The 16,442-nt window shown below is 40.8% G+C and overlaps 1 long non-coding RNA gene across 1 annotated transcript in view; it reads right to left on the bottom strand.

Annotated features, from left to right (window-relative positions):
- LOC141571162 (uncharacterized) overlaps positions 1-16,242 on the bottom strand; it is a 122,052-nt gene extending 105,810 nt beyond the window's left edge. The window contains exon 1 of the long non-coding RNA XR_012495871.2: positions 16,107-16,242. This is a non-coding gene — a long non-coding RNA (uncharacterized LOC141571162). The remainder of the gene's footprint in view (positions 1-16,106) is intronic.
- Positions 16,243-16,442: the final 200 nt, after the last annotated feature.

Below are 16,442 nucleotides of genomic sequence, written 5' to 3'. Positions count from 1 at the left end.
GTAGCACAGCTGCCACCACCTCCCTCCCCTCCGTGACCAGAGAGATCAGAGAGAAACCTGCTCAGCAATTCAAATGCATTCCCCATGAGGCAACAGCCATTTGAGAATTAACTTCTTAGAGGAAGTTTTTATTAATTAACATGGCTTTCAGCCAACAAACAGAATGAACAGAACTACCTTCTAACACACCCCAGAGATACAAGAACTCATTTGTGTGTGGACTTGGAAAAGTTAATCAATAAAACACCAGACAGGCAACCAGTTACCATTTTTAACTCCAGCTGTGGCAGCAAGTGGAATTTTAGATAGCAAGACAGAAGAAATTAATGAATAAAGGGTTTCCAGAGAAGAGAATAGCATTCAGCCCAGGAGTTTTCCTTTCCAATAAAAGTCACTACAACAAGACTGGGAAATCAAAGGCACTCATGTGCAGTGATGGTGAATATATTTACAGAACTGGGGCAAAGTGATACATCCAGCATTGATATGACTTATGCAATTAGCAATGGAGAACAGACGAGATCCCCTGTTTGAGAAACTGCCTCGACCAAGTTAAATGGATTTCTTTACTCCAGGACTTCCTAAGAGATGAACACCTTATCAGCAATTTAAGAAATGGTGAATTCGAGCAATAAAAATATAGTTGAGGTCATTTATAACAACTGCATAGAGAAACTGATCATTCTGGACAACTAGTTCATACATGACAAGTACCTGGCTTGTTTGCCTTCGTTTCTCACTCCTGCCCCGGTGACAGGCATGACTAATTACTCACTGCACTCTTTGCCGCTGATTTCAGATATAGCTTCACAATCCGTAAAACAACTCTCCAAGAAGCTGCTACGAGTTAGTCATAAATGCATTATCAGATTTGAAATGAAAAAGTTGGGCATAAACCAGCACAAGGTGAAGAAATAGGTTAGATATTCCTCAGGTGCAGTCATTGAAGAGGATCCAGACCCAGAAGACCTGCCAGCTAATTATCACAGGAGGCGCTAAGGGCTGGGGACCAGGACCCATTTGCCTTCGTATCCTCAGCACCTAGCACAGTGCCTGACATTGTAGACTCTGGATATGTTTGGTGAATTAATGAGCTAACACCAAAATCACATGGTAGTGATGATTTTACATAGCCCATCGTTACTGTAACATATACATAATTTATACTGGAATTTATATGTAATCATATATATTAGCCATTAGGAAAAATATATCTAATTGTTCCCTACTATGAGTTCAGTGTCCTTCTGAGCTATTATTTCTGCTATCTTTACAAGGTCCCTAATAAAGGATCTTATCCAGTATGATATAAAGAAGCACCAGGAACTACCAACAGACCTTGGTTTGAATTCAGAATCTATACTTATTTGTTATATAACTTGGAGAAAACTGCTTGATCTCTCTGGTCTTCAGTGTCTTCAGTTAAAAAGAAGACAGTTGGGGCTGGCCCGGTGGCTCAGGCAGTTAGAGCTCCATGCTTCCAGCTCCGAAGGCTGCCAGTTCGGTTCCCACATAGGCCAGTCGGCTCTCAACCACAAGGTTGCCAGTTCAACTCCTCGAGTCCTGCAAGGGATGGTGGGCTCCGCCCCCTGCAACTAAGATTGAACAAGGCACCTTGAGCTGAGCTGCCGCTGAGCTCCCAGATGGCTCAGTTGGTTGGAGCGCGTCCTCTCAACCACAAGGTTGCTAGTTCGATTCCTCGACTCCCACAAGGGATGGTGGGCTGTGCCCCCTGCAACTAGAAACGGGAACTGGACCTGGAGATGAGCTGTGCCCTCCACAACTAAGACTGAAAGGACAACAACTTGACTTGGAAAAAGGCCTGGAAGTACACACTGTTCCCCAATAAAGTCCTGTTCCCCTCCCCCAATAAAATCTTAAAAAAAAAAAAAGAAGACAATAAAATGTACTTTGGAGAGTTGTTATGAGGATTAAGGATTTATTATGTAAAGCAACTAATACAGTTCCTGGTTCTTTTTCTATTTGTGCCTCTCCTTATTTCCAAAGGGATTTAAAGTGGTTTAAAAAGTTACCTACAGTGAAGTAAATAAATTTAAAATGAAGAGGTAAAAATTTCAGAGCAAAGGGAAAACAAGCATAATAAAAAATAAACAAGGAGTGAATTAGAGCATCTCACACACAGTAGACATAATACAAAATGCCGGTGGTGGTGATAATAGTTTATATTAATAACGTTAGTCGTCACTGCTGCTGTCACCATCTCTGCCTGGAAAAGTCCATTCATCCTTCAAGTCCCCATCTGGGGACTAGCCCTACCCGATAATAAACATAATATAAAACCTCAAACACTAAAACAGTGTGGAAATGGTACATGAATAGACAGACCAATTGAACAGAATAGAATGCCCATAAGAAATTTTAGTGTATGATAAAGTCACATCTGTATATGCATAAAGTTTCTGATAAAGTTGCAAGATTTTGAAAACCTCAGCTACAGATGTAGAAACTAAAGCAATGAGAAGTTAAGTAACTTGGCAAACTCACCCAGCTAGTAAATTATACAACTGGGATTAGAATGCAGGCCTTCTGATTCCAGAGTCCTTTTTATTAACCGCTAAATGTTAATATTGAGTTAAAAAAAAAAAAAGCAAAGTGCAGACCAATAAGTATAATACACTACCTGTGGGGTAAAAAGAGAAAAGAAAAATACTTATTTATGTTTGCCCATCTATGCCTACAGAAGTTCTAGAAGGACTCATAAGAAACTAAGAGCAGCAGTTACCTTTGGAGAGCATGAGGATGGGCAGAAGAGTAAAGGGGCTTGGGGAACATATCTATAAGTAATGGGGGAAATGTATTTATAAATTGATCTTAAAACATATACATACATATGTATTTGAACTATATAAATATATAACCTGATCCAAAATTAAATGTTGAGACAGAAGGAAAACACTCACCCTGGGCAAGCCTTTTCTGACCCCTTCCTCCTCCCCAAGCACAGTAAGCCCACGCTTCTTCCAAGTTCCCTTCTCACCAGTGCCTACATTTTTTTCTGGCACAGATCATGTCGCACTGCCCTAATTTATCCTCCACTCCCCTGCTCACCTCTCCCCCCGCCACACTGTGAGCTCTTTAAAGGTAGGGTTCTGTTCCTTTCATTCTTGTATCCCCACACATAGTGCAGTCCCTGATGTGTAGTGAATAGCCAGTATATGGGGAAGTGGAACTGTGAAAAGAGAAGTGGGGCAGACCGGCCACGTTTGTGGTACTAGCCCTGTGGAAAGGGGAATCAACTGGGGCCTTCGTGTAACAATGGGAATTTGAAGAGGAAGTAAGGAGAGAGGAAACTACAGCACCCCTTGCAGAAAAGGTGTACCCAACACAGCTCAGGCAAAGGGGTAAGAAGGGCACTGTGAGCCCATGCTAATGAGGAAGCAGAACCCCTAGCTGAAGAAGAGGTGAGACTTGAGACTGACCCTGGAAGAGCAAGAAATGGAACATAAGACTGAGACCACAGAAGCAAGACTGAGACCCAGAAGGGAGGACTCCCAGCCACCAGAGATTCAGTTGAAAACTCTGCACCCCTCTGATGACTGAATATGGGGCAGAGGGCATGTGAAAGATTGATACTGGAGGAAACTCTCAACTTGTATATGCCAACACACCTGATCTGTTGCGTTCTGTTCATTTAAACCCTGCATACAGTCATCTGAGGGCTGAAGGGAGATCTATATTGGGTCAGGGATATATTTTCCCTGGCAGAATAAATGTCAGATTCCAAAGGCAAGGGAACTGGCTCACTCCAGTCTGACCACACACACCACCACCACCCCACCTACTGTAAAACTGGGCTTCTGTGGATAATTGTGTATATCCTCATACTATGATCCACAAGAATATATTTCAGTATTAGATTGTGTTAATAATCATCAAAACTGCACAGATTCAATAGTCCTTATTTTAAAATAACACACACACACACACACACACACACACACACACACACACATTTTAAAAATGCAAGATAAATTTAAAAAAAGAAAAAAGAACAATAAAATAAGACACACACTGGACTAGGTCTAAGTGAAGTGAGGCAATGTCTAAGATTTGCTTCAAAAGAATAAAAAAATAATATGTAACAATAAGAAGTTTGGATCTTCCAAACAGTAGCCCTTACTAAGAGAACGCACTTTATGTTGAGGCTGCTTCCCCCTAAAAGGCAAGCCAGTTAAATAAAAGAAGCAAAAGCCTGGATAAGTATAGGAAATGTTTGCAGAAGGTAATTTTATTTCATTGCCTCAGCCCTCAGTGACATTAGCAAATATTGCAAAGTAATGAAAGAGGTCATTAGGAAGGAACTAGAAACACCTTCCGACGTTAGGAAAAAATTCTGACATCTTAATTATATTCTGCCACCTAGTGACAAAGGAAATTTAACATCGTTGCTTAGCCAGGCTCCAAGAGCAGAGAGGGCTGCCCTCCACCACCTGGACACCAAAGCATATAGCCTGACCCCTCCGAGGCAAGCCTGACCCCACAAGAGTTTGGCACACGATGTCCTCTCTCTGCTTCTGTTCACAGCTCTGGGAGACACTGTAAATGTGGTCAACAGCCAAAGGACAGACTTCCCCTGGAGCCAGAAGGTCCACCTTCCGCCACTCAACACAGCCCACTGGCCCCTTTGCTATCTCCTGTCCGCTGCTAAGGGCTTCAAGGGGAAACAGACAGCGAGACTGAAAGGTGTGAGGAAGCTGGACATTTTCACCCTGAAGTTCCACTGTGGGAAGGAACAGTAAATACTAATATCTCCTTCAGTGAAATGGGGTAACTTTGACTCACAAATCTTTGAGATCACACAATATGAGGGGCACAAAAACTCCTATTAATTTCCAAATATAAATTGAAGGAGTGTATGTTTTAAAGGTACACTCAGGACCAACTGCACATGGACTCTGAGGCCTTTCTTGTCCAGTGAGCTTCGTCTGACTAAAGGGGCGACGCATAATGCATTGGAGGCTGCAGGCGGTGGAGGCAGGGCCAGGGCTGGAGGGAGAACTGTGGCCCCCTCGCACTCCAGATTATAAGGTTTCTATGTATGTACCAGAGTCGGTGTGATTCCTCAGAGGTCTTCAGGTTCCCCCATTTCATTTTGTCAGCCTCCTCCGTTCATTTACAGACCACTGGTGTTACAACAGTGGCATTTCAGAAGAAACTTGATCCTATACAGAAACTCTTCATGGACAAGATTAAAGAGTGTAAATCTAAGCCCTTGGCATCTTGAGGACCATTTTATATTGGCCCAGAGGATCATCAGGAGCTGGAGTGGGAGGTTTTTAAGCTTGAACAGATGTACGTTAAGCCAGACATAAATACATTCTGTAACTTCAAATTTGAGGACCCCAAACTTGAAAGCACTGAAAAAAGCTAGTTCTAAAGAAATAAAATTAACCTGGTTTTTCTGTTATGCCTGGATTATTTGTACAACTAATTAGCATCAGACTAAACTTATATTTCACAAGTGTAAAAAAAAGTGGAAAGATATTCATAGTTATTCATCTTAGATTTATTTCTCTCTCTCATGTCACCCCCTGCAAAGGATTTAAGGGTGTGGGGACAGGAGTACAGTTTCCAGGTTCTCGGCCTCACGTGGAAAGGTGCTCACTCAGGTAGTAAATGGCCATCAACTGTGATCGGATGGCCATCAGCTGTGGCTAGTTGGCTGTCAGCTGTAACCAGTGAGCCATTGGCTACTAATATAACTGCTATGGCTACGCTAGCAGCAAATGGAGGCTAGCAAGAAGATGGTGGCTGAGCTAGCAAGCATGGATTGCAGTTAGCATGACAGAGTGTGGGTTGCGGATTGCAGAGAAGTGGACGGCAGGTTGTGGATAGTGTGGCTACTGTTCCCTGTGTCTCCAACCCAGCCACCAGCAAAACTATAGTGGTATGACTCCCGATCTGTGGCTCTGTGGGTGTTCCTTTTTGGCCTCACCATATCCTGCGTTCTTATGTGGGGAGCAGGACCAGAGACCCCACATGACACCCTGCATGACAAAGGGACTGAAAAACAAAGAACGTACATAGTGAAATTTTGAATTATAAATTAAAGCAGAAACCAAAAGCATGAAAATGCAGAACACAAACATAATAGTTATACGGAAAAACAGAGCTGAGATATAGTTCAGTGATAAGAATCATCCAGGGAGAATTTCTTACCAAAATATTAATATTCTAGGATCTTTTACTCAAATTGTGGTTTCAAGACCAACATCAACATCACCTGGGAGCTTTTCAGAAATGCAGGATTTCAAGCCCTACCCAGACCTACTGAATCAGAATCTGCCTTTTAACAAGATTCCCAGGTGACTTGTGTACATAAAGTTTGAGAAGCACTGATTTAGTCCTCCCCGATTTATCCATCCCCGCATGGAGACTGAGATTCAGGAGCCTGTATTTTTTTTAAGCATCCACAGCTGATTCTTATTAAGCAACTTAAGAAATATTACTATAGGTGAATATCAAATATAGTTTGGGGCTTCCTAGTATACAAAGTAAAATCAGAAAAAAATAAGCAGAATTAGTTCCTCAGTGGCAAGCCAAGCATTTTAATAAATTTTCTTGTGGGACCTTAAAAATGAAGCTTACATAATGACCCAGTGGAAATGTTCTGACTTTTTTTTTTTTGTACCAAATGTTGCAGCAAACATAATTTGGTAAATTTCTTATATCTTTAATAAAAGCTAGACGTTTAGTGTCAGAATAGATGGGGCTAAGCTAATGGCATAGAAATCAGGGGTCAGCAAATTACTGCTTTGCAAATAAAGTTTTATTGAGCACAGCCTTGCTCATTCATTTGCATATTGTCTATGGATGCTTTCATTCTATAATGGCAGACTTTCATTCTATAATTGTCTATAAGTGGTTGCAACAGATACCATATGGTCTGCAAAGGCTAAAATATTTATACCTGCCCTTTTACAGAAAACATTTGTCAACCCATGCTCTATACAAATTACCCAGGGAAAGCCTGGCTTTCAGTCTCCATGAACATCACTTCTCCCAGTGGGCTTCTGATAGGAATTAGAGATTGTACAGTGATGAAGGTATAAGAATTCATTTTGGGGATTAGTGGTTGGTAAACTGGCACTCAAAAAAAAAAAGTCCCGACTTGTTATACTCGCCAAATCCATGGTATAAATCAGGGTTTCTCAACCTAAGCTGGATTCCGGGCTGGATAATTCTGTTATAGGGTGCTGTCCTTTGCACTGTAGGATATTGAGCAGCACCTCTGGCTTCTACCCACTAGATGTCAGTAGTAAACCCTCAGTTGTGACAAAATATGTCTCCAGAGATTGACAGATGTCCCCGAGGGGGCAAAATCACCCTCATTGAGAACTGCTGGGGTAAATACTCCTGCCATCATCAATTTGACATCACTGACCATGGATGTGAGAAAAGATGTCTCAGTCTCACAAGCCAGAGAGAACCATCGCCAACATACGACTGCACGAGATCATACTTGCACAGATAGGAATGTTGGTGCCCTATTTTAAAAGCTGAGGTACCTAGCCAGGATCTCCACATGAATCAAAAGTTACCACTTCTCCACAGAGATGAACCTACTGGCAAAATTGGTTTTTTGTGTTTGTTTTTTTTTCTTCAGGAAATGGCTTGGATCACTCCACACAAAATTATGTTCCACAAAGCATGGTTGAGATTATTCTGAACTAGAAAATATCCAAAGCAGATGTTAACAGTCACCTCCAATGGTTATTTAAAAACTCTCAATAATATATTAGTAAATCACATGGCTTCCCAGTGGATTTGGCAGGATGAATTAGCCCCAAGAAAACTGAATGGCTGTACTTGTTATATGGATTTGGGTTCTGTTTTGTTGTGATTGGTGTTTTTGTTTTGTTTTATTATTTATTTAAATCAATTGAATTTGGGGAAATGTCTGCCAATGATAATGACATTAGCTCTGGAATTCGTTGTATCAAAAGCACCAAGAATTGTTAATTACTCAAAACCAATTATTGAGGTCACTCTTAGGCCATGACATTAAAACCATATCCTCAGCACCCAAGAGGACACTTACCCTCCTGTTCTGGGAGGGCAGGCATCAATTTTTATCTGCAGTTTCAGATCCTTAGGAATAAGGCTATTTCTATTGATCCCGAGTTCTTGAGGGTTATTAAAATGTAGATTTTGTAGAATTGTCAATAAGCCAGTGCTTGTATTGAGCACACGGTACTTAGTGTGGCAGACGAATGGAAGGTCAATAGAGGCTACAGTTATATTATACTGCCCAGATTTCTGCACAAGATCATTCTATACAGTGATCAATGTTACCACTTCTGGGATTTCCTTTCCCATCCTAGCTGTGGCCTCCCTGGATTCTCTAGATTATTAAAGAGACCAAAGGCAGATGGCTTGTAGAATCATAAGAATGTTATCAGCTTTGTGATAGCTCCTGGTATCATGTGATTGACAATGTAACCAATCAAACCCATCTCTAAATTCAAGATCACACACACACACACACACACACACACACACACACACATAGAACCACTACAAAGTTGAACTTTACCACCAAGCTGTAACTACTACTTTGTGAGGGTGTCAGCTGATTATTTCACCTTCTTGCAGGATCTTAGCATCTTGTGATATATTGTTAACACAAGTTCACAGCATCAAAAAAGTACCTAGGTGGCTCTAGGTACACCCAACACCTTGGCATCGATGTATTACTTAAATATGTTTGTCCTCTCCTATAGCAAGCAACAATAAATAAGATATATAGCCCAATGTATATACCAAATTTAGGGAAATTGAAGAATCCCAACTTGAATTACACAGTACAACTGCAAAAAATAAAGAAATTCTAATTATCATTAAGTGAGCTTATAGAGTGATTTTATATACACACATAGGATTTAAGAGCTATACATGCACACTGTAGGCTAGGATATGATTGTGACCTCTGCCCTTTAAGCTGGATGCATACGATGCACCCCAAATCCACTAGAAATCACCTTGTATAGCTTACCTCCAATAAATAATGTAGTAAATATGCCTTAAACCCATTGGCTCTGCATATAAATTTCTGTCCTGGCAAACCAAACAATCAGTTTCTTAAGAATGAGGCTGGAGCAAAGATTGAAGGAAAACTCAGCAAACTACTGTAAATAAAAATGTAATCTTAAGGGCTAGAAGGCTTACCTTTAAAAAATACTAAGTGGCTTCGGTTTTGAGTGTACCCGAATTGAATTGTACTTGAGGAGTTAATAATGAAACATGTGTGATAAAAATCAGAAGTCACCAAAAATAACAGACTTTGAAAAAATACAGCAAAATAAAATAATTATCTAGAGCTTCAAGATGGATTTGAGAGAAGTAATTAGCAGACCCTACCAAAAACGTAACTTAACATAAGGTCTACAAGATCTGAAGTAGCTGAGAGAAGTGATGCTTCTAGACATCAGTTGAAATCTTTACTTCCACTGTTTCCATAATTATTTTCATTATAAATACTCAAGTCCAAATTCAATGTCTTCCAGAATTTATAATATTTATGTTTACAAAATGGTTATATCCATCAGGATAGGATAGGTTTTATGGTGGTGAGAAACAACCTCAACATTTCAGTCACTTAACAAACATTTATTTCTCAACCATATGACCAAAGTGAATTAGCAGGGGGTTTTAGCCCATCATCATCACTCGGATGATGGAGGTTTCATCTCAACTTGTGCCTCCACCATCTCCAGAGTAGCAGGAAGGAAAGGAACATGCAAATTGCACACAACCTCTTGAAGATTCCATCACATGTCACTTCCACTTGCATTGCATTTGTTGAAGCAAAGCACATGGCTATATCCAATGTCAAGGAGAGTGCAGACAGAAAAGGGAACTGAAATAATGCTAAGCAGCCCTAATGACTACCACAGTGACAGGACATCTTTTAAGATATAAACGTAAGGACTCCTCGAGTTACTTCCCACTACTTCCCCTTTTCAGTTGTATAGAATTCTTTGTATGTGTAAGGCAGACATAGAGACTTTAGATGCTGTAAATCCTCATAAACCTTACCAGAAGAACAATTCAAATGTGCTGCCAAAAGGTAAAATTTGAGCCCCATTTCAATGTTGTAAGGAATCCAACACTGAAGGGAAGTGTATTACACAGGATTCTTTGGACTCCAAGAGATAGAAATTCAACTCAAACTAGCACAGGGAAAAATATTGTAACCAAAGTCAAAAAGAGCTATGGCATACGAGGCCTCAAAGTGAGACTGGATTTAGGAGCTTAAATGCTGTTAGTCCTCCTTCTCTCTGTGTTTCATCGCTGCTGCTCTCTGCTTTGTCAGCATCTCTTTCCCAAGCTGGCTTCTCCAAGCAGGGGAAGAGAGAGGAAATATGACCCCAGGGAGCTCCAGGCTCACAACCAGAAAGGAACTGAGAGCTCTTCCTCACCAGCTCTACTTAGACAAATCCTAGGAAAACCACTGAAGTTGCGAAAAGATTGCTCTGGCTGTTGTTTGGAGAATAAATTGGATAGAAGCAAAAGTAGAAGCACACTTGACCCTGTTGGTCAGTTTCTTAATGAAATTCTCTCTTCCCTTGTGTTCTATGACACAGAAACATCATGGGTCTCTGATCGTGGCTAAGAAGTCCTTTAGGTTCATATCTGTTGTTGCCACAGGTCATCTCCTGGGTTCTTCATTAACTACAAACACAGGAGACAATAATCCAGAGTATTACTCTTCTGATCCTGACACTGGAACTCAAGTGGAAAATTTTCACAGACTGATACTCGGATCTCTCTCCACACTTAAATCCAAACCTTATAGTTTTAACTTACTTCTCTCCTGGGCCTGCTGTTACTACTCTGCTCATAAACATCCATAACTCCTTACATTTCACTGATTTAAACACAGACTTCTCAGGTCCTCCACAATACTGCTTCAATTTACTTTTCCACATAGTATTTCCATTTGTTTACCCAAATGTAAGTGAACACTTTTTATAAAAGACTTAAAAAATTCAGAAGTGTATAGAGAGAAAAATGTGGCAGCCCCCCCGGGACCTTCTAGCCTCCCCCATTCCCCTCCCCAGAGGTGACCACTCTCACCAGTTTGGCAGGTATCTTTCCAGTCCCCTTTCAATACTTTTATCATATATACATGTATGTATAAAAATGTGGACGTCTCTTTGTATAAAAGTAACAGAAATCATATAATATGTATTGTTTGCCCAGTAGTCAAATACTATAACACATATGGTATTATTAGTTAACAATATGCCTTAACTTTCCATTTCAATATGTTCAGCTCTGCCTCATTCTTTTCAATGACAAACTTCTACTCATAAGGTGGATCCATTATCGTACAGGTCCACAATCCTTTATACACAATCCCAGATTCCAAAACGTCCTGAAAACTGAAAGGTTTTGGAAAGTTTGCAGCAAACTCATTTGGTGGTAAAACTTGACCTGAACTTACATGAATCTTTTTAGAGCCTTTATTTATCACATGTAGTGAATATTCATAATTTTCATTGCAGAAATAATTATGTGTTTGACTAGGAACTGTGGCCCCAGACTCCACTAGCACTGTTGCATAACAAACAACAAAAAATTCTGAATTATGAAACATCTCTGACCCAAGAGTTTCAAACAAATGATGTGACTCTATAGTTTCGGGATTTGGGTCAGAGTGTGTGGGTGTGTGTGGGTGTTTGCAGTTTCTTAAGAAAAGTTTATGAAATGTGTAAAACTTAATAATAATTAACAATTATTGTGTGCTTATTATATACCAAACACTGTTCCAGTGCTTTCCATAAGCTAATTAATGTAATTCTCACAACAATACTATCAAGTATCATTATGATCTACACTTTACAGATAAGAAAAATTGAGCCACAGAGAGGCTAAGTAATTTGTGCAGCTTCTACAGTTAGTAATTCTTGTAGCCAAAATTGAAACTTAAACCAGTGTGGCCCCAGAAGCTCGCACTCAAGCCATTACGCTATTTTGCCTTTATGCCCTCTGAGTACAATATAGCAAGTACCTAATCAGATCTTAACATTTTGTCCCCTTCGCTTCACATGATTTTTTAAAAATAAATCCTTACAAATATATTTGAAACCACTGGGTACCTCTATCCAATCCCATTCCCTTCCTTCCCAGAGGTAACCACTGTCTTCAGTTTGGAGTTTATCATTGTTTGCATGTTTTTTTATACTTTTACATAACAATCTATGGTATTGTTTTTCATGTTTTAAACTTTACATATAACTGAAAAAGCCTCATAGATCTTCAAATTACTAACAATCTGTTTCTTCAACTGGATAGTGTATGAGGGTGCGTGCCACTGTCACTCTAACCTGCACATGCATTTGGTATTTTATATGTATGCTGATTTTAAAAGTTTTAAAGGTTAGTATTAATATTGTATGATTAAAAATTGTCCCCAGTTAATCAAACACTAATTTAGTATTGCTATAAGGTACTTTGTAGATATGATTAATATCTATAATCAGTTGACTTTATATAAAGGAGATTATCCTGCATAATCTGAGTGTATTATCCAATCAGTTGAAAGGCCTTAAGAACAGAGCTGAGATTTCTGTGAGGAAAAATGTATTCCCTCTGCAGATTTCAGACTTGCCTAGCCAACCGTTATGATCATATAAGCCAGTTCCTTGCAACAAATCTTTTTACATACACACATACATACACATATCCTACTAGACACATATCCTACTATATATTCTATGGGTCTGTTCCTCTGGTGGAACAATGACCTGAAACAGGGCAGGAAAAATACTGGAAAATAAAGGCCAAAAATTTCCCAAATTTGGTGAAAAACATTAAGCCACAGATCCAAGAATGTCAACAAACCCCAAGTAGGATACACGAAAAGAAGATCACAGTTAACACAGTTCAAAACCAAGAAAAAGAAGCACCTTATCAACTCACATTGGTAGGATGTATAGTAGAGAATCAGATTTAGAGTGTATCTGAGCTCTTCTATAGGACCCAGAGTGGCAAGCCCACCTGGAGAGACTGCAGAATTCCTAAGGCACTGGTCTAATTTAAATAACCTAAACTTGGAAAGGTATTAATAGTTAGATCCTGAGGCAAGTCCAAGCCCTGTGAGTAAATGGGAGGTGCTTCCCCCAACATGGGAGGAAATTTAGATGTTGAAGTTTTAAAGATCCCATACATTAGGATGAGATCAAGGGCAGGAAGAACTGTTGGGCACTGAGATACAATGTACCTCCTAAAACTCTCCCCCAGAACTTAACCTACCCAGCAAATGACTGAGAGAGCTGGACCACTGCCATCCCCCTAACCCTGGCCATCCAAAAGCTTCCTTTGTGTCAAGGAGTAGAGAAAGCATGCATTCCCAATGTTCTACAAATTCAGGAAGAGAGAAGAAAAAAGGTGCTGAGCCACCCTGCTCAGTCCCTCTCCCCAAGCTCACTACTCATATAAAAAACTCCTCCTTTCTTAGGAAGAATGAGAAAAGAAACAGAGAAATGTTCTACCTTGGCTGTGGAGGAGACATTTCTTCCCCTCTATAGAAACTTGGGGAGTGAGGAATAAATTAGTTTGGTCTCCCAACTAGATTGTACATTTCTTAAAGTCAGAAGACTGACATAAAAACTTCTACATCTATCACAGTTGGGAGCAGAGAGCTGGACATACAATAGACAGTGAGCCAACATGTATCAACTTGACCATTCTACGCATATACTTAACTGTGTGTGTATGTGTTATGAAGACTAAACATAATTTTAATATATCCTAATTTTATCTAATATTTGAACAGTAGCCTGCAGCTTATAAAATATTCCTGTAAATATTATCTGATTCAGTGCTCACGGCAACCAGTATTATGAATGAGAAAAATGAAGCTCAAGAGGTGACATAACTTGCTCAAAGTCACATAGCTCATCAGAACCAGAGCAGAGACTCAAATCCACATGATCTGGCTCACATCCCATTTTGTCTCTAATCATACCATGACTGCTTCACTACTGCGATTTCTTCGGTAAGCATTTTGACCTCCTTAAAGAAGAGAAGGATGTTGCACATGACGTCTGAGGCAGCAGCTGTATCTCTGGCTGTCGGAACAGCCTCCACCAGGTCTGGCAACAGCTGTCTCAGCTTGACATCTCACTGGGTTCCTGTCAGAGCCCCACCTTGGGGAATGACAAGCTTAATGAAGAAAAATCCAACCTTCCACCTGAACTCCTAGCTTTGCAAATGCAACTGACATCTGACAGGCTTGGAGGCCCTCGCTGCAGGGAATGGGGTGACCCCAGCCTCCCAGCTCATAGATTGTATGTTTGGCAGCTTTCTCTGCAATTGGCTGGCAACATTTGTGCCCTCTCCAGATCTTACTTTCTGGTCCCAGTGCTAATTTAGATGCAATTCAAACAAACACTTTCTGAGTATTCCCTATATGCCAGGCACTGGGGATATGTATAAAAAGATGAGTAACACACTCTTCCTGCCTTGGGGGCACTCAAAGTCCTACAGAAGAATCAGAAACTTTACACTGCCAGTATCTCTATGGAGACAATACTCAGTGCCATACTGAATGGGCCCCTTTTGAAAAGAAAACTCTAACGCGTCTGCTCAAAAAATTAAATACCATGTTAATTTCCTTTGGCAGGAACAACAGATTCAAATGCCAGCAAGAATCTCAGAAAGGCAAAGGGGATTCCAGAGCTGTGGAAGGGGCACTTTGAAACTAGTGTTTGAGAACCAGGACCTCGCTTCCTTTAATCTTGAAAAATAAAACAGTGATGATCATGAACCAAGGTGTATACGGGGGACACAAGTGGGACCATACACTTGCAGGACAGGATACAAGAAGCGAGACTGGAAGGAAAGGCGGTGAGGGGGCCTCAACATCAAGCCAATGATGTTTAGAATAGATTGTGAATGGACCCATAGAAGGTGTATAATTTGGGCTCAGGTTAGCGTGATTAAGGCACACTAGCACTTGGGAGAGGAACGGCACTGGGAGACTCGTCAGAGGGAATGTTAGAATGTCCTAAGTGAGAGATATGAGGGCCTGAAGCAAGGAGGTGGAAATGGAAACAGGAAGAATTGGAAGGACACTCGGAAGTGGAATAGTGAGGTCTGGGTTCAAGAGAGGTACAGCTATCTCACTATGTGACTGGGCACTAGGGAAGCTCTGAACCGAGACAGGAAAGCCAGAAGAAGAGGTGGAGAAGGAGAAGATTCAAGAAGTCATTGAGTTTGGTTTAGGCTGGATGTGCTCAATGTGTAGTACATGCAACATCCAAGTGAAGATATGTAGAGGGCAGACAGAAAGCACAGCCCAGGAATGTGTCACAGGCTCATCGATGAAGCCATGCGAGTCGATGAGACTGTCCAGGAAGAGAGCATAGAGAGAAGGAAAACAAGTGAAAATGAGGCCCTCAGGGACACTGACATGTAAAAGCCAGGTCAGGAATCAAAAACAGGACCTCTGGATCACCTCAGAAAATTGAAAGCTCATTAAATCTAGAAGAACTAAAAACAAAAGAAAAAAAGAAAAACAAAACAAAAAAAATAGGAAAGGAATAAATGAAATAATATTGGCAAAATGTTGATCATTGTTAAAACTGAGCCCTGAGCACAGGGTGTTTATTATAATGTCTCTACTTGTATATGTTTGAAAATTTTTTCCAAATAAAAATTAAAACCAAATTACTACATAAAAAGAATAAAATCCAAAGCCATTATTGGCGTCTAAGATTAGGGTTTCAGATGACTATGGAGTAGCAAATGGGAAACAAAGAAGAGAGGGCAGCTGGCATCGAATGCCACGTTTTGGACTTTGCTGGTGATGTGAGAGCGTGTTGGGGAGGAACAGGACCCTATCATTCATTCAGTGTCTCTACAGAAAACAAATGACTCTCACATTAGGATGATTCCCCAAGGGTTGAGTAAAGGGAATAGTTATGGTGTGAGAGCAGGGTGTAGGGAGAGCGCAGGAACACCTCACTAACTCTGGTACTAGTAACAGTGGGGTGTTACCCCCCTTTATCACAGTCTTGGTGGAATGCAGAAGTAAGCATGTGTGTCTCGCGGGTGTGTGGCTTGCCTAGAGGTACCTGGCTCAGCATGGGGCTTTGCTTCAAGCTGGTGTCCAGCTGGGCTGGGCTCCTCTCTGCAGATCAAGTTCTGGTCTATTGCAGATGGCTTCATCCTGGGGCCCAGTCTGAAGAAGCAGCAGTGCTCAGGGGGAGCTATTCTCATGGAGATGGCAGATGCCTAGAAACGGCACACAGAAACACAGGATGCTTCCAAAGGCCTGGGCTTGAAACAGGCAAAAACAATTGGTTCCACCCACATTCCATTGACCAAAGCAAGTCATAGAGCCAAGCCCAGGGGCAGGGGAAATACACCCCTACTTTTACAGGAGCAGCTACAAAGTCACATCCAGGCAG

The sequence above is a fragment of the Rhinolophus sinicus genome, chromosome 16 (genome assembly GCF_057876585.1).
Source record: "Rhinolophus sinicus isolate RSI-liver-muscle chromosome 16, RSI-T2T, whole genome shotgun sequence".
Classification (NCBI taxonomy): Eukaryota; Metazoa; Chordata; class Mammalia; order Chiroptera; family Rhinolophidae; genus Rhinolophus; species Rhinolophus sinicus.
The sequence above is the reverse complement of the archived record's forward strand: the minus strand, read 5'-3'. Positions and strand labels throughout refer to the sequence as shown.